We start from the raw sequence: 19,103 nt of genomic DNA on the forward strand, positions 1-19,103 counted from the left end.
AATTTCTAACCCGCTAATACGAAACCCCTATGTACTAAGCTTGTATTATTATTTGTATCAAATGTGTAATCGCCTATTAGTTTCAGCATCTCTTCCGATTCTGTGTGTCCGTCCATATGAAACAATTCAATTCCCAGCGAGCGAATTTTCATGAAATTTTATATTTGGCTATTCTAAAAGCATATTTTTTCTAAATTAAAATCTCATAAACAGAAATCCAATAATCATTTATACATAACGTAGTTTATGCATAAAACGAAGATTCATTAAATTATACTGAACAACAAATTTTGGCTCACATCTTGTTATGGACATGAAAGTACGTTTACTTTACAGGTTTTGGAGTGTTTAAAATGGCAGATTGCCTCTTGTTTTCGAAAAAAAAAAGTAGTTTTCTATATTTATACAGGGTATTTTTTGCATCCCTTTTCACCATCTAACAATAATCGACTAATATGGCGGTCCTCCATTTGCTTTTGTATCTTTGTTCCATCGCTGAGATGTCTTGATAGAAGCACTCAACCATGTTCATCGCTGATGGCACCACAGTTTGGAGGGAAGAAATCCAGGATGAGTGCAAGAAATCGACGCTCATTTCTCGCTATTCTCGAGCTAGTACACCCACAATGGAAGCAACGCGGAGATGGAGGAACCCCTGGTACCGCTTGACACCAACATACTTTACCTAGCCGCATTGAGGGGTTACTGCAACAGAATTGAAGATGCATTTGAGGATACAACTTATCACGCGATAAGAGCGTCGTGGTATTGACATTGCGGTGTTGCCATGCGTTTTTTCCGAGAGCCGTAGTTGATAATGTAGAGTAACCCGCTAACACGAGAACTCAACTGCAATTCGAAAACAAGAGCCAATCCACAAATTTTAATGTGATTTTCGTGTTCAGCAACATACAATTAGTCAAGATTGGATATTTTCCTTTTCGAAACATTTTTACTTATTGACCAGTGATATAATGCGACTATTTAGATCGCTATATAAATGCAATTAAGTTCTTTTAATTAAATTAATTAAAAATCGACTGTTCCTAGAATATATAGCAAATCTAGATTATTTAAGTTATTTATATACTTCTCCTTAGTAGTAAACGAAAACATTAGTGAACTGTAAACTCGAAACTTAGATAATAATGTAAAGACTTCTGAGTGCAAGTTCTGTATCGAGGCAGAACACTGTTAGAAGCCCTTCAAATTAGACTACCAACTAAAGCGAAATATATATATATATATCCTAAGCAGTCGGTAACTTGCTGATCAAGAGACAAGGATGGCCTATTATTATCAGTCAATTCACTTGTCATATCGGACGAAATAAGTAAAATAACACCACCGGCCAAATATGACAACTGCTATTATTTAAATATCGATTTCTCCTAACCATCAATATATCAGGTGCTCCTCCAGGGCATCTCAAAGAAACTTTGAGGAAAACCACAACTTCTAAACAATTTAGAAAGTGTTCGCATTATAAAAAAAAAATAGAAAAATACGTCAGACTGTTAATAGCCTACTCCACATGCAGCGCTGTGTAATTTATTCTTGCTGTGAACAAAAACAAGCCCGAACTTCTAAAAGTGTCAGACTCATTAATTATTCCACCGCTTCCGTCAGCGGTGGTGTCATAAACACCCCACCCAGTGGCGCGTCCGTTTATGCAAATGCTTCATTAGTGGGGTGGCTGGCCAGTTATTTTTATCATGAAACCACGAAAGGTTCATGGATATTCAGGTGATGACGTCATAATTTTAATATTGTTACCGTGGAAACTTCTTCATTAGCCTCTGCATATGTCGCCTGCGGGGAGGGAGTGGTGATGAAAGATTGTGGTGCATGTTCCCTCCCATACCTTCTTGTCCGAAGTTTGTTTGGTGACATAAGAAACTTTGAGATGAAAAGAAATGTTTAGATAATTTCAGGAAATTATAACAACACACCATAGGAGGAGCTACTGAATAATGTACTATAATTAAAGAAAAACAATTCGATGTAGGTTACGCCGCGGTTCTCTGAGGACAAAACGAATAATTCTTTGGATAAAACTATCTTGTGTGCAAAATTCACCATTTGAAACACCATATACCACGAGGCAAACAACTTCTTGTTTACCTCGTGGTATCTCGAATCCTATTGACTAATTCATCTGCCAGCCCTTATAAGGCAGGAAAGTTCGATACTGTACTTCATTTTAAAACTACTCTCCTAATATTTTTCAATATAGTATATTTGCAGCAGATGGAAAAATGGAGTGGATTTTGCAATTTTTCTTTCTTTCTTTCCCCTTTTGTCAAGGGTTACTTAGCAATTCTGTTAACATTTGCTATATTTTTTCCTCCGGAAGAAAATAATTCTGTCACTTTAACTTCAATTCGACTTCGAAGCCATCATTAATTGTGCCTTTTCGAGTGCCATGGCCATTCTTCAAAACTATCGAAAAACCTTCTAAAATCTCAGTTTCCTGGTATTCCGATAACAAGCCATCCTTCACAGTGTGTGTGTGATGAAGGAAAGGTAGTTAGCGCAATGATTTATTCTCACAGAAAACTTACTGCAGCACTTCAATAAATCCGGACTTGTTTCCACCTCACGGTTTCATGTCCAAACCAAGAAGTAATGTTGTAAATCTCCCCAATAAATGGGAAAGAGTTGAAAGATGTGTGTATTTTTTCAGCTCGAGTGTGCTCAAACCGTCAAGAGTAGTATACTATACGAAATTCATCGGAATATTCATCTCTGTAATTAATCTTGAATAAACTTAACTCACTTCTTGAATAAAGCAAATGTTGAGACTCCAAATTGGAATTAAAACTGAAGATTCAAAAAACGAAAGATCAAAATTAGAACCGAAAAGTCTCTGAATATGAAATTCTTTCGTGTTTTTCCAACGTGTTTTACCGAATAAATATCAGAAGAATGAGAAAGGGATTTAAATTCAGCTTGACAAACATCGGAAGTTTATTTTAATCACCCTAAAGGCATGCGGGTGAACGATCTGAATTTTATAGCTTCGAACCTACCAAACAGAGATAGTTATAAAGGATAAAAATATATTTGTATTTCACTTCATCAATTTATAACTCTAAGCAGACTTATAAAAGAACATAAAACGGATAAAAGGAATTCTAGTGGCAGCATATCTTGTTGGACATTGAATATTCCTGCGCAGTTGAAAAAAGTATGCTACGTTTAAACAAGAAAAGCTCTCAAAATATTGAGTTTCCTCTATTTTTTGCAGACTGCTGTGTGACTAGTTCAAAGTTGCAGCTGGTATCGACTGAAACCTCTATAACATGAAGTGCGGAATATAATCTTTAAATAAGATTGTATTCTGCAATAAATTGCAGAAGGAAATAAAATAGAAAGATTTTGTGAAGAATCATAGGTAAAACACTGTGGACTAAAAGTGGCTATCCCCCTATTGCTAAACCCTCCCACACAACCGCGATCGGGACATTCGTTCCATTAAGCTTTCTGGTTATTCCTCAAAGTTTTGCAAAATGTGCCCCTTGGTTTTTTTTATCTCTACAGGTGAAAATATACCTCTGTAGTTCATTTTCTGATTCCCTTGCCCTTATATACTTCTATCCCCCCCTTATCTTGTCTAGTTACCAACGTTGCAGTCTAAGAGCCTTTCTTCTTATGGACATCGATTGACTACCTCTTACAAATTTGTTTGCCCTTCTTTGAACTCTTTATAGACTTCTACGTCTTTCTTCGAGGGTGACTTCGAAACCTGAACACAATATTCAAAATGCAGTCTCACCATCAATCATATACTAATGGACAATGACATTTTCCCTACTTGCAAAGGTTCTAAGCATCATAGACAGGACATCATGTGCTTTTTTAGCAGCCTGTTTGCACCGTGAAATATTTAATTTCTGACTGAAACGTAATCACCAAGTCGCTTTCATCCTGAACTCCTCTTAGCTTTTAAGTACTAATTGCGCAAAACCTTACATTTATAAACATTACACTTTAATAGCTATTTTTCAGACCATTTGTGCAACTGATCTAAATAATTTTGAAGCAAAATGGCCTGGTTCTGGTCGCTAACTATCTCTACCCTTAAATAATTTGCAGACTTTGACCACTTTTCCTGCACTTCATCAGTGATTGGCATCAAGGAAGATGAGAAACAGAAGTGGCCCAAAATTGTTGCTATTATTATTGTTATTAAGTCTAATATACACTACAGGCATGCATATACATAAGATTTTAAGCATTAAGTTATAAATGTAATATATCTTGGACTTTTATCAAGATATCAGTCCAAGACTAGAAAATGAATTTAAAATGTTTACTGCCTTTCTTATAATCCCTTGCCATAAGAGATACAAGTCATAAGAAATATCACATATATAGCCCTGTGAAACACTTTTCTTTCCAAAGAAAGGTTAAAGTCATGCTGATTTAAAAGTGCCATAGTTCTTTTAAAGAAAGAGTTCTTGGATATCTGTAATCTTGATCTACCGATGTGGAAGGTACTCTTCTGTCTCGTACCTGCTGCTGATGCACGAAAGTTAAGGTAGCAGAGGAGAACTGGAAGATAACTTGCTCTAGAGAAAATATAACAGTAGCATAAGGTCCAGGACGGTTCTCCGTGTTTCCAAGATTGCAGCTTGAAGTAGAAGCACGAATAAGGAGAGAATATTCTGTGATAGAACATGGGATTTTGTCTAGAAAGATATTGAATGAATTTCATTTGTAATGATTCTATTTGTTATATCCAGGTTGTATTTTGAGGGTTCCATATCGTCAAACGTCAGATATAAAGGTTCCATAGAACCTTTATGTCTAACGTTTGATTAAGTCAATTTTTTCCCTTTTTGTGCTTGGCTCAGCTTATTCTGGGTATGGTTATTAAAATCGCATCCTGATGCAAATATGAATCTCAGATCTTCAGCATCAAAAACTCTGGGAATAGAAATGCCATTCATAAAGTATTGGTTTTTCAAGGGCTTAGCTCTTCTTGATCCTACGAACGTAAGTGAACAGCATTTCTTAAGTTTACGTCAAGATCATTTAACGCACCCAATCAGCGAAATAATTTATGGCAGCCTGAAGGCTGTCTGTATCGATTTGACTATTGATACGTGAGCAAAGTTTCATCATCAGAAAATATTAATATTTGATACCACCTCTCTCAATCTCTCTCTCTCTATAAAGTAAAACAGGTGATTGACAAAAATCGTGAATAAAAGAGGCCCAAGAGCTGATCTTGTGGAACTCCTTTAAAGCTTGGAACTCCTGATATTTCTGATCTTACACTTCTGATTTTCATAAAATTATGTTGTAACTTACAGATGGGGACGTGTTTTTAAAAATGTTTTAGTTGGTTGGCTGTTTTTAATTTTGCACTTAGGCAAAGAAGTCTATGAGGTTTCAATATATTGTCTCTCTGTTAAGTAATCTATGTCGGTTTGCCTATTTCGCTGCCTTCTCGTCGTTATAATCGCCTCTGATTTAATGCCTTTTTGGGCGAGGGTGGTATGGATCTTTCTCCGGGAAACTAGGATTTTTTAGTCCAGGCAAGAGCAGACCAGATTACACAAGCAAATTAGAGATATAACATACTATGGGCAATGAGCTACTTGGTCTGGTAACGCTAATTTGAAAATGCAATGCCCATTGTGCTGGATGAAAAATCGGAATTTACAGAAGAATAAAAAATGATACAGAAATTCAAAAACTTTGGTCGATCGCTGACACTTCTGATTCAAAGTAAATGCGATTATACTGAAGTATGATGTGCTCTTATTTTCATATTTCTGGAATAAACTGTTTCCTGGACTACACAGAAATTATGTTTATTTATTGAGTGGTACCAACTTGATGTAAGTATTAATAATGAGTAATCTTAATATTTATTATTAAACATTCGCTATCAAGACGCAAAGCTTGCGAACCCTGCACCCCAACACAAATTTATTTTCTTTTCCCTTTTATCTCAATAAAAATACAGTTAATCAGTGATTAGCTGTATTATTATGATTATTAATAATTATCATCTCGCAACCCAATGGTTACAAGATGATTCATGTTCCCAATAGTTAACGCATTTAGTATATATTTTTAGCATCCTATTCATCTAAGAAAATTAGAGAGGCAGTCCCAAAAACTAATAGAAGAAAAAATATAAAACGAACTCTCGCTATTCGTGCCTGCATAGTAGCAGTTCACTGAGAGCAGAAGTTAATATTTGAACAGCGGATGACGTCAAACATCTCGAAGAGACATATTTTGGTAACACTCCCTGTATAATAGCGGAGGCTCTCTTGAAAAGTGTTTCCTCCAAACTTCGCGTCTCTGATATCTCGTATTTTAGAATGCCCCTTCTTCATCTTCATTTATATGCGGATGAGAGTATTAATGGAAGCTGATGATGTTGCGTCCGACTTCATAAAAGTTTAGCGATTTGGGAAACTCACAGACGAGAGTCTATATATCCCTTATGACAGATTACAGTTGGTACGAGCGCCGTTAACATGCTAGATATTTACCACGAAAGCTCTCGAGAGTTTCAAGCACATCTTCTAAGTCATTTATAAGGGATGGTGATTCACGACTTTATCCAACCTTAAAACTTTTTTTTTCTTTTGACGGATGAACCATGCAGAGAGTGTAGTCTTTCGACAAATGGTAGACGCGTGCCGGTATGTGTTGTTTCGTTTCTGTTCGCTCCACTGGTTAAAGCCAACACATCAACAGTGCACTTCCTAATTACAGCCTTGTACTGGCCAAGGTTCCATCCACCGCCATAACCTTACACAGAAGTTAATGAAGGTAAAAGCGCGGCTGTTGCGTGCAGAATACGCACTTTACAAAGCGTAATAGTAGCGGTTTTTAAGACCGTATTCTTACCGAGCTTACGTAATTTCAAAATAAGTTATGTGTTCGGCGTTTTGTGATTAAATGGACTTACAGAGAGAGAGAAGGACGAAAGGAATCCTCCGTTATGGCAGACACAAACACAAGGAAGCAGAAAGAATAATAATAAAAAAAGGGCGTTCGAATGGAGAGATTGTGGAAGAAAATGGAAAGAGAGAAAGCGATTCGCTTCGCTGGACTGCGATGCAAACACTTATTTGAATATCAGCAAATAGTGCAGGTTACGCATTTAGATCACGCAAATTCTTTCTCGTCCATGTTCCATCTACCCTTGCTTCCATTTTTTCACTGGGAGTATTTGAAGCGGAAATTCATCGCACTCTTCCAGCATCGATGTGAATCATGCTAGGCGGGGACCTCCTTTCTTGACTCAACAGTTTACTAGAGAGCACGCACTCTATCGCTCTCTCTCTTTCGCTTTCTCTCTGTCTTACTCTTTCACTCACCCGTCGTCCGAAGTTCCAAGTTTGACGGAATAGCTCTGATAATGGTGTGTGCATCGCCGACACTGTGATTTGCACTTCCGGTTGCCAAGTTGATAAAAGAAATAACAACGAAAAAAAAATTACAAGAGGACTCGAAGAAAAGATTTAATCAGGTACAGCCTGCAAGATGAAGTTTTGTAAGGAGATCCCAGTTCCAAAAGCTCGTTCAGAGGCAGCATAATATTAACACCAGGTAATATGTGACAGTAGAAAATGAGGTAGGTGGGTACTCCGAAAGAAAAATTCTCTGTTGAGAAAAGATCATACTACGTATCGATGGTAGTTTGACCTTTGATAATCTTTTAAAGTAAAAGTAGAGTAAATTTAAATCTGTATTTTTTTAAATTTTAGCACGAATGGTTAGTGAAGATACTTGACTAATAATTCAAACGAAAGTAGATTCTTGTACTGGAATATAAATGGTTGGAGATGTGTTAGAACATTTTCTGTACAGATAACGTTTTATTTCCTCATTTATAGCAGGACAACAACATCTTACCTCACCTAGAGTTTCCTGCATAAGTTTAACCGCACTCGGCATCTTAGATATCAGCTTTGGAAGAATTTAATCTTGCTAATAAGAAAATAGTATTAACATTAACCCTATAGTGGAAGGAAGCCACAAGTTTATGCTGCACTAGTGAAGAAATAAATATTAAACAATAAAAATAACAATTAAAAATAAAAGGTATCGATATATAAAAAATAAAAATGGAAAATAATCCATCTATTCGACTACCTACTTACACAGGTCCAGCTGAGCTTTGATTTTCCCCAAATTGTCAACCTCCATCACCCATGGAGGTAATTTATTCCAGTAATTAACAAATCGCTCGATGGTTAAAATAAAAATTCGTGCAATCCAGTCTAAATGTCTTTCCTTATATTTGCTTCATCTAGTCCTGGAATCATTTACGATGGTAAAAACTTCACCCTCATTCATTTACTTTCACATTTTTCTCAGAGCCTTATACATCTCAAACAAAGCTCCTCTAAGGTGTCTACTTTCTGCCTCTGCATCCCACATATTCGCATTCTTTCCTCATATGTACGCCCTGTTTTTTTTTTTTTTTTTCAAATCACACCAGTCGGGTTTCCCTTCTTTGGGCCCTTTCAAGGTGCTCATTGTAGTTTTCGGTTGCGATCTCCATATCTGGACATAGTATTCCAAGTGCGGTTTTGCAATTACTTTATACAATGGCTTTATGACCTTCCTATCTTTACAGGCTATTTCCTCCCGTATCGTATTTCTCAGATCCCCTTCTTGTTGTACATTTGATTCAGCTCCAGCTCCCCCAAATACAAGCCCTTACATTTTGCTGTATTGAACATAGCTACCACTTTTTTTTTTTTAACAATCCTTGAAGCTTATCCTTGTCTTCTTGAGAAAGCTCTGCTTGGCGCTGATAATTAAATGCTCTCTCGATCTTTACACCACCTTCAAATTTTGACATCAACGCCTTTAATCCCTTCGTCGATGTCATTTCTGAAAATCAGAAAACAACAGTGGACCAGAACTGTGGTCCCTTTGGGGAATTCCCACTTCTAACGTTAGATCAGTTCAAAGAATAACCATTAATTACAACCCTTTGCTTCCTGCTCTGCAGTCATTGCTGTGATCCAGCAAAAGGGACCTGTATTTCATTCTCTATCGTTGCCTCCATGAAGTCATGCCGATTGGACTGAGTTACTCACTTCGCTCTTAAAACCGCCTTTATGTATTAGGGATACATAACTTGTCACTTCTCCAAACTAATGGACTCACTACGAAGTGCAATGACGCTGTTATAGTTAACTTTAAAGGTTCAATGTACTCTATTGCTGTTCCTACCAAAATTACTGCGTACATGCCATCAAATCCAAGAGCCTTACTTGCCTTTAGGCTTAAAAGCCTTTGATGTCGAAATATGTTTTTGTAAGGACAGGCACGATGGATACTTATTGAAATGTCGCCTGCTGACACTTACTAAAAGAAAAATCGCAGCAAATCTTCGCTTTTCCTAAAGGTCTGCTCTCAATACTACGGTTTCTCGAAGCTTTTTATCTTTTTAAAACTTTCGTATTGAAAGTTTTAAGAAGATAAAAAGCTTTTCATCTTACCAAAAAGTTTTATTCATCTTACAGAAGTTAATAAAGCGTTTGTTGTTAAATTCAGAACATAACATGGACTTTTTATGTCCCTTATTTTATATCTTAAATATTATTGCCTAACCAGAATTCAATACTTTTCTTGATCTCAGTCCTCGTCTCTAAACTCCAATAAAAAATTGTTTGCTTTTAAAGCTGATTTTGCCACCTACTTTATGATAGTATCCCTTTTAATCTTGACTTCAACTTTAAGAAGAAATGTTTATCTTTGAATGTGTATATATCCACATCTCATATTTTTATTACGTAATGTAAAGTTGTTTCCTCTTTAAAAGTTTATTAATTTTTTATAAAGTATATACGTATTATTTCGTGCGTCACCAAATAAAATCTTTTGAACGTTGATGAATTTTATATGTACCGATATTTTGTTTGCTTATAAAATTAAGTTTTTAATGATATGTCACTGAAACAAACCAAAATAAAATAAAGGATGGATTCTTTCATCGTATTTACAAACAGAAATTTTGCAGAAAATTTCGAAGTTTCTTTCGTGTGCCTTAGAGAAGAAACGCGAAGGAAATATTCTTCCGTAAGATTTTTTCCGTGTACATTATTATGATATAATTTAATTGATGAAGACTAATAAATGTTGTTATAGGGCGCTATTAGTCCAGTGGTTACCATGCTGGACCACCAATATCATGGACCCAGGTTCGACTCAGGAAATAAAAAAAAACGGGAGGACGAGAAAAAATCGCGAAAGTCACTTCATCGGAACTACTTCCCCAAGGTCGAAGTTAGAGCTGAGGAAGAGAGTGGCGTCATAACACCATAACTACTACCCATCACTAAACAGGTCTACCTCATTCTGTGCCACCTCGCGAGTGTGGCACAGAATAAAGTCACTCGCGTTCAGGCTTTAGCTACAGGAGTAGGCTGGAAAAGTCGTAGACACAATGGAGCAATTGGCTCTGTCTCCCGTATGGCTATCACAACTGAAAGGCAAGACCATCAAGCCCAACTGACTAGAAGTGCTTCTGCACTATCACCACCTGAGAGGCAAGAAGTGGAACATCGAAATGAATACGTTCATCATGCGAGCATACTACGAAGTAAAATAGCTAGAGAGAAAGACATGGCAATGTACAGGACGAAACTACACACCAAGTGGTTAGGATGATTCCCGCCTGTTCAGGTCACCGAACAGCAGACCAGAGACGGACCATCGTCAAGAAGAACCCGATAGCGCCTGCAATCTTAGAAAAAAAAAATCAATCAGGATGTGATGAGCGACCTACTACAAAGAATAACAAATACAACAGAACTATAACCCAGAGAATCCGAAGTGGAAACAGACAAGATCATGATATGTATTCTAGATATCATGATCTTGTCTGAAAAAGCCTTAGAAGAATTCGAGAAAATGGATTCCACAAAGACCCAACAGAATCTTGTGGTAAGTCACAGACGACCTCAATAAGCGAATAATACCAGATTATCTCAGCAACAACGAAGTAAGCACTAGACATCATCCGTACAGCCATTTACTATGCCGCTGTAGCAGCCACCAGGATGAATAGAAGTGAAAACAAAGATCAACATAACACAAAACACAGCGAGCCTGAAAAAGAAGCTACAGCAGAAGAGAAGGGTGAAGGAGCCAACTGACACGGTACTGAAGGGGTAACAGAAGTAAGAAGCTGATCAGAAAAGTGAAGGCTATCCTGAAGACAACATCCACAGTAAACACAGACCTATCAGAGAATCGAAAAATACCTTGACATCTTCAAGCAGAAACTTCTGGCACTCAGCAAGAGACTTCGCCGTCAGGGGTGAGAGTGCCCAGAGAGAAACAGACAACAGGATACTTGATGAAAACAAGAGTCATCTACAGGCCCACCAACCAGAAGGCACTCGAGGAGTTCTGGGGCAATCTGTGGAGCAGCGAAATTAGCCACAACGGCCATGCTCCCTGGATAGATCTAGAAAGGAAGAAAATCATTAATGTACAATAGATGACAGAATGGGAGATTCGGAAAGATGCACAACTGTCGATCAGGATGGCCCACAAATGGCGAACCTCAGGAATAGATAACATCCACAACTACTGATACAAGATGTTTAGCTGCACACATAGGAACATAGCGGGCAGTTCACCCAGATAACAATGCACCCTGACACAGTACCAGAATCTGACTCAAGGAATCACCTACCTGAAGGCTAAGAACAAAGACATGACAAACCTGACAAATATAGACAAATTACCCGTCTCACAGCAATGTACAAGATCCTGACTAATTGTATAACTAAGAAGATATCAGACCATTCGAAAAGCCAGAACATCATGAACTAGTAGCAGAAGGAGAATGTAAGCCGATGAGTACATAATGCAAGGAGCAATTGACCACTGATGCTGCAGTTAGGGAGCAATCCTACAAGAAGCACCGTAACCTGTGCACGGCCTGCATCGACAACCGCAAGGCCTTCGACTCCGTGACCCATAGAGACATTGAAGATCTACAAAGTCAATCCGACACTGACACACTTTATAGAAGCAACCATGGCAAAATGGAGCTTCACCATCAAGGTCAAGAACATCACAACCAGACCGATACCCACCAAAAGAGGAATGTTCCATGGAGATGACTTCAGCCCATCAGGGTTCTGTCTAGCACTTAACCCACTGTCCACTATGCCAATAACAGCAAGTACGGATATACCCTAAAAGAAGGGCACGAAGAATGTGCACATTCTGTCTCACCTGACGTACATGGATGACATCGAACTCTATGCCGAAACTAAGAATCAACAGCAACAGCTACTTCAGATCACCGAAGAGTTCAGCACTGACATCCATCAGGATGCAATTTGGGAAAGATAAATCCAAGACCCATGGACTGCATAAAGGACATCCAATAGGACCAAACTACCAGCTGAAGCTCGGTGTAGAAATTAAAGCCATGACAGAGGTAGAAACACAAATATCTGGGGATGATGCAGGCCCACCAGGTAGAATACAAGGAGAGCAAGGCTCGCCTGACTGAAAAATACCATCAGAGACTGAGAGGCCTGTTAAACGTATGGCAGGAACATGGTCACAGCAAACAACATTTATGCAGTCCCACTACTAACGTACTCCTTTGGGATCATAGAGTGGACCAACACCGAGCCTGTAAAGAGGAGGGGATTGACTGATTTCATTGAAGACAAAAGTCGATTAAGAACCTGCGGAATTCCTTCTAGGAAAACAGCACCAATCTACCAAGCCATAAGGAGGATAGACAAACGGCACACAACAATCGACCTCAAAAGGTGACCATACTCACACAGACAGAAGAAACAAAGACAGAAAGATGGAAGACATACCATGGCATACATTATAATGGCCTTTATCAAGACTGCATAGACAAGACGGCTTCCAACGCTTGGCTGACGAACGGAAGGCTTTTCCCCGAGACTGAACGATTAATGCTCGTCATCCAAGACCATGTAATCAACTCCAGGAACTAGATGAAATACATCGACAAGAACCCCGGAGTAATAGATGACACATGTCGACGATGCTACCTGACCCCAGAAGCAATCCAGCACATAACCGCAGGATGCAAGTTATCCCTTGTAGGTATCTGTGAGTGTAACCAGACGGAGTACACTCACAGGTACGACCAGGTTGTTATTGGGTTTTAGGAGCATTAGCGACTAAAGCTGTACTGTTCCCTATATTCTCTCTGTAAATTGTGTGTGTTTTGTGGCCGATTTCATATTTTGCTTGACGACAACCCGAATTTCCGGGAGAAAAAAACCATGCAACCCTTGCCTGAAATCACATTGCGAAAAAAGCCCATAAAAATTCCTCTCGTCACCGACGAAACCCCAGATCTTTTCTACCCACTGCTCTACCCACGGGACCCCAGATGGCCAGGATAATGCATCAGGAGCTAGCGCAAAATTACCTTACTAGCTGATCAAAGAAAGTTTAACTTATTACAAGTATAAGCCTCGGGCCGTACTAGAGACCTCTACTCACAGACTATACTGCGACCGTGTGCTATAATAATGGGCAAGACCATCTCGCACAACCTTTAATTTTTGAATATTTATTAAACAATAAGCGCTTCGCTCATATAAAAGAGATATACCCAGATATGAGAGATATAAATAGAGGTTTGAAAATTATTGAAATATTCGCAATTTTCAGTCGCAAATTCCTGCTTTTCAATCACTATTTCATAAGTTCAAATCATGGACAAGATTTTTCAAATTAGGTTGAGTAATTAAATATGGCTTTCCTTCATCTGCATCAAAATATTACGAATTAGACTTTGACACTTCCTGTGTTCCTGTTACATCTCCCTGACCTGTGAAACGTTCCTTGGTCACACGTCTCAGGACACTTGCACAGGCTACACTCTACACCAAAACACACTACAAAAATCCGGTTGAATAATTTGTAAACAATGAGGTAATGTTCCATGATGTTTGCACGCTCTTCTGTGTTGCAAGCTTGCAGTGCATTCATAGTTTTAGAGGTCATATACAGATGGCGATACCATGCGCAAAATAAAGAATCTTACTTGTAAATGCACATGACGGCATCCCGATCCTACTGCGTCTATTGACAACGACCAACTACCAATTTCACATTGCATCTATTGAAGAAAGAAACGCAAATGATCATCATGTATTGGGGTACCACAGCTCATATCACATTCAATCCCGCATGACGCTACTAAGGTTAAATCGCATGGAAAGTATGTTACGGTAGGCACTGCCTGTTCTTTAACATATGCATTTTTATGACACATTTCCTTCGCTACCAAAAGGGGTTGTTGTCCTTGGAAAGAAGAGTAATGAAGTATTACAGAGAAGCCGTGAGTGCTTGAACTTGGGTTGAAAAATACGTTTAGAAAATCTCATCTCATTCGTGAAGGAAATTCGTGTTTACAATTATAATCTCTAAAACTTGAGTTCTCAGAACGTTGTTTCTATTTTTCATGCAGAACTTGGTTGGCAATTGTTTCTTCAGTCCTCTGCCTCCCTTTCTCGTGTTATAATTTCTGCATACACCAGTATTATAGAAAAGGCTCCAAAGAAAATAAAAATATTTATTGGATTTGTAAGTAGAGATACGGCACTATATATTACCAAGCTCTTAGCGAAGTTCCAGAGAATACCGAGACTCCATTCCCCTCCGCTTCCAAAGATTTGCTCTGTATCTTCCTGGTCCACTGCAACATTAATATAAACAAACGCAAACGTTTCCCATAATCGTAGATATTACAAATCGTTGGTCGTTATAGCAACAATATTCTGTCCATTGACGATAGATCATGGCCCATTCACTTTCTTTCCGAAATGAAAGAACTGTCGTTCAAAGCGCAAGTTTGAATTAGAACAAAATCTAAGGAGAAATTTTCTCGATTTGACATTTATCACAAATAATAATAATTTCGACCATATCCATTTAGTTTATAATTTTTCATGAGCTCACTAATTGTAGATGTAGCCATACATTGCAATAGTTGTCTTGATCATTGTACATTTTCTTTCCGATAAAAATATTATCAATCGACATTCAGATTTTGCTGAAATTAATCCAGCGGAATCCTAGAGCTATCGCTATTAAATACTCGGATTTATTACAGATTCTAAATCCGAGAATTTTATTATAATGTAATGAATTGAGTGTGATGGCTGTGAATCTATCGGTTGTGCAAAACAGCATATTGTCCTATTCAATCCTGATTATCCAAATGGCTTGCTCGTCCTTGCTATAAAGTTCCGGTCCCATGTTTCCTAGCGTCAGTTCCAGAAGATCTTCTTCTGGGAACTGACGCTAGGAAACATGGATCAAAGAACCAGAGGACCTTACCGAGATATCTTTCTGTTAGAATACCTTTTTACATAATTATTCCTTTGGCAAAAAAATTCAATCATGGAAGCACACTTTTGATACGCAAGATGCCTACTAGATTATTAATTAATAAGGCCATATTATTTCTTCGAAGATATACGCGTATACTTCTGGCAATTACACACTTGCCAACCGGAGATAAAGAATCGTGTGTGATTTTATTCCATTCCTCTTCCCCAAATAATAAATGAATCAAAGTGAACCGAATAATTAAATAATTTGAATTCATTTGGCTCCTCCCTGAAACGAATCTAGTTTGTGATTTTGTTCTGTTTGCCTATTCGGTGTTGTCATCATAAAATTGGAAATCGCGTGTGTTTCCAGCGTTGGGTTTTTCGGTGCAGTTTAAAATGCGAATTGTGCATGGCAATGTTTCGTAGAAACTCTAAAATAATTTTCGAGTTGTTTTTTTTAAAGAATTATGGAAATAAGTACAGTTTCTTTTATTTTCAAGCAATTTTACTGTCACATTCTTTCCAACGTCGCCAATTCCACATTCAGAAAACAAGCTGCATTTTGTTATAAATTTATGAATTCATAAATTTTTTTTGCTTCTCATTTCTGTAGCACTTCAGAGTTTGCAATAAAAATTGCGATTTATTAATGCATTTTTATTCTGCTAGTTTGCCCTATGCAAAGGGATGGGGTTGTTCCCATAGTTTGGAAAAGGCTGAGGTGGCTCATTGAATTCTGTTTCGCTGAATGATAACTTTACCCTGCATTTAAAATATGAAGAAATCTGAAATCCTTGTTCAGAAAACCATTTAAGAACAGAAAATTTAATTAATATTCAGAATAATTATTTATATTCGCTTATTATTAATGAAAGCTAATTAGATAATCTTATTACTAATATTTTTAGTAATCAGCATTAATATTAGTTTATTAATATTTGTATTTTTAGGATTTAGTAGTAATCCAATTTTAAATTTGCACACAAATCTATTTATTTGTTTATAACAGGACTATAATGCTTTGGGTGTTGTTAATAATTCGTCTACCTGGAGTTCAAAAATGGCATTAATACCCTTCCTGCTCTTTTCGTCAAGCAAAGTAGTTCCTCTCTAGCACCAGTTCTTACAAACATCTACAATTACTGCAGTTTTCATGGTTGTTAGGCTTTAGCATTCAATAAGACCTACATTATCCCGATACATAAAAAACAGGGAGAGAAAGCTTAAGCCTACCAACTATTGACCTGTTAATATACTGAATATAATTGCGAAAGTTTTTGATCTCCTACTCTATAAATATCTTTGTTATTACTTTCACCCTTTTATCAATAATCATCAATATGCTTTTCTTCTCAGGAAATCAACTGCTTCAAATCTCGCCTTGTTCTCTATTTCCTGCAAATAAAATTGGGCAAAGGGAATCAAATCGATTGGATATTTCTTGATATTTCGTAAACATTTAACTCTGTTCGTATTGATAGTCTCTTCAACCAGTTCATCTTATGTAGTCTATGATCATCTTTACTAGATTTTCCTGATTCACTATTTAACAGTCGAAAAGTATCCATAATAATCGATGGTACTTCATCAACTCCGTTTACCATTTCGCAAGGTGTTCCTCAATGACCTGTATATGGTCCCTTAGGTCCACTTTACATTAATGATCTGTGAAGTTAGTTTCTATCTGTTAATGCTGAGTGGCAACTTTATGCAAATGATCTTAAGCTGTGCAAAGTTGTCTTCTTGAACTGACAACGGTGAACTCCAATCTTGCCATGATTCCCTCACTCTGGCTCAACAAAAATAACTTGTTTCTAAACCTACCGAAATGTAAATTATGTCGCTTCGGCTCGAATATCGCTGTTCTTTGTTGTAGGGTTTTAGGTGCATCAGTCATTGAGGCCATATTGCGCCGTGCATGTGTTCTGTGATTCTTTTACAGAACTGTGATTTTTTTTTTTTTTTGGAAATAAAAACCCGAATTTCTGGGATAAAAAACCATGTTGCTTTCGCCTGAGACCGATTAACTCAACCATGTTGTGAAAAAAAGACCAACATAAGTTCCTCACGTCATTGACAGGATTCGAACTCAGGTGTTTTCCACGGTATGGGAAGGATAGCGATCCTGCCAACTGTGCTACCCACGAGGGCTCCGAATCGTGCAGTTTGATCTTCAGTTTTTAGTGATTATTATATTGGAAACTCTCTAATTGCAAGTCCTGACATATTCAAGGACTTCTGTGTCTTATTCCGATATGACCTTCATTCCTCTTCACATAATATCTCAGACTTCCAAACTTCTCAGTTTAATGAAGCGTTCTTCCTCGATTTTTTTCAAGTAACAAAAGGTAGTTTATATATCTTGCTTTTGATTATTGTGATATAAACTCTGTTATTGACTCAATTACCTTTTTCAGTATACCCCGCTCGAAAACTAATTTCTCATTGCCTGTGTCTCGTACTCAACATTTACTTGTTAGTCCTCTATTCCGTTTCCTTCAGGTATTAAATAATCACAACATTGATTATACGCTCAACCCATCTGTGTATAAAAAATTGCTTTTTACTCTGTTTCGTTAATCCTAATTTTGTACATATTTTAATACAAATGGCTGTTTTGTATTGATTCTCTGTAATGCTCATTTTCTCCATTGTACAGAAATATTTTCGCAAATACCATATTCGGTTTTACGTTTTTGAATTTTAGTATGCGTGCGAAAACAGAATTTTCAGTAGTGTTAAGAATACACAGCACAAAATGGCATTACTATTTTATTTATTTATTTTTCTTTTTTGCAAATCCAGATGCCAGAGAAATCCCACCCCTTTAAGGGGCGCGATTTTGCTAGGCTTTGTATTTGAGTATAAAGATGGGATTAGTTTGCTGGTACCGTTGGTTTGCCCCTAATAGTACGGGATGATCGCTGGCAACATCATGTGGGTCAGAGACAGTACGTGCTCCATTGAGACTGGTCTACCTTTCCGTGGTATGGAGGAGAACCCAGAATCGTCTGTCCAGGTGACTGATGCTTCTGGATAGTCAAGCGGACAGCACACAACAGAATACACACAAATCTACCTACACTTACTCTCATATCTGGCCATCTTACAGTGGTACCGTTCTTCACAGAGATAAGAGATGGAGTTGAACAGACGTTCTGGGAGCCGCCCATTACATATACACATGGCACTCAAAGGACTTGCATTACTACATGGGCGGGATTTAGTCCACTAAGGACTGTACGAGAATCGAATAGTTGTTGAACAAAAACACTACACTTGTTTCCAGCCATTTTAAAGAGTCTTATAATCACAGTATACGGGAGTTTAACTTGCATTCAGGAGCCACCCTTGATAGGACAATACGTTTACGGCAGCAAACAACTAGGAATCATCATTCTCTATACTGTTTCAGTTCGAGTAAAAGAGTGTTTATTTCTGTGATTTAAGTTTTGTAGTACAATACAGCAGCAGCAAGAGGATGCATGAATAAATCAGTTACATTTTTCTACATTTGTGGTGGCAAAATGTAACTGGTTTTTCTCATATTTCTGGATGAAAATTAGCAAATAAGATAAAACACGAGCCCCACATTTCTGCTGAATATTGTGGAAATGAAGCCAAGATAAGAAACTTTTCGATACCATCCGTATCATGTCATATCATGTTTTCTGTTGGTCATAACTGCCAAAACGAAACAAAATTTGTCCATGGACGAGTCTACATAAATCCGCTTTCAGTTTTATATTAATA

Source organism: Mastigoproctus giganteus, chromosome 2 (genome assembly GCF_048544385.1).
Source record: "Mastigoproctus giganteus isolate SK-2022 chromosome 2, ASM4854438v1, whole genome shotgun sequence".
Taxonomy (NCBI): domain Eukaryota; kingdom Metazoa; phylum Arthropoda; class Arachnida; order Uropygi; family Thelyphonidae; genus Mastigoproctus; species Mastigoproctus giganteus.